This window comes from Octodon degus, unplaced genomic scaffold, assembly GCF_000260255.1.
Source record: "Octodon degus isolate 3935 unplaced genomic scaffold, OctDeg1.0 scaffold00056, whole genome shotgun sequence".
Taxonomy (NCBI): Eukaryota; Metazoa; Chordata; class Mammalia; order Rodentia; family Octodontidae; genus Octodon; species Octodon degus.
The window spans coordinates 12,423,344-12,423,964 of NW_004524632.1; the positions used below are offsets into that span (position 1 = coordinate 12,423,344).

The window sequence follows — 621 nt, forward strand, 5'->3', positions numbered from 1 at the left end:
ACAGTGTGGCGCGCTGGATGTCCCAGATCTGCCCCTGGGGTGGTCTGGCTGACCTGAAGCTGCATCACCAGAGCATTATACTGCATCTTACTACGGTGTGTGTGTGTGTGGCCAGCTCAGCCCACCAGGGGGCGCGGCCGGCTGGCATGTGGTGCTGGGGGATCGAACCACGGTCCCTGTGTTTTGCCAAGCTTGTTCCCATCTCACCAGCCCCTAGCAGTTTTCTTTTGTTTTACAATGGTAAGGATTGAGCCCAGGACCTTGCACATGCTAGGCAGATTCTGTACCACTGAGCTATATCTTGAGCTTTTTCCTCAGGACTTTACATTTTAATTTGATACATGGTCTTGCAAAGTTGCTCAGGCTGGCTTTGAACTTGTGATCCTTCTTGCTTTGGCCTCCTAGTATCTGAAACTATAGATGTATACCACCACACACAGCTAAGACTTAGGGTTTTTTTTTGTATTTTAGGGAAGGGTCTACAGGGTGCTCAGAGTCTCACTGCTAGATCAGACTTGTAGTGATCTACCTGTTTATAGCCACCCAAGAGCTGGGATTACAAGTGCTTGCCACCACGCCTAGTCTCATTTGCCCTCTCAGTGCGCCCCAGGGAATCGAACC

At 50.4% G+C, this 621-nt stretch overlaps 1 protein-coding gene across 1 annotated transcript in view; it reads left to right on the plus strand.

Moving 5' to 3' along the window:
* The window catches only part of Nmt1 (N-myristoyltransferase 1), a 39,319-nt gene that overhangs the window by 26,429 nt on the left and 12,269 nt on the right, over window positions 1-621 (plus strand). The window lies entirely within an intron of this gene.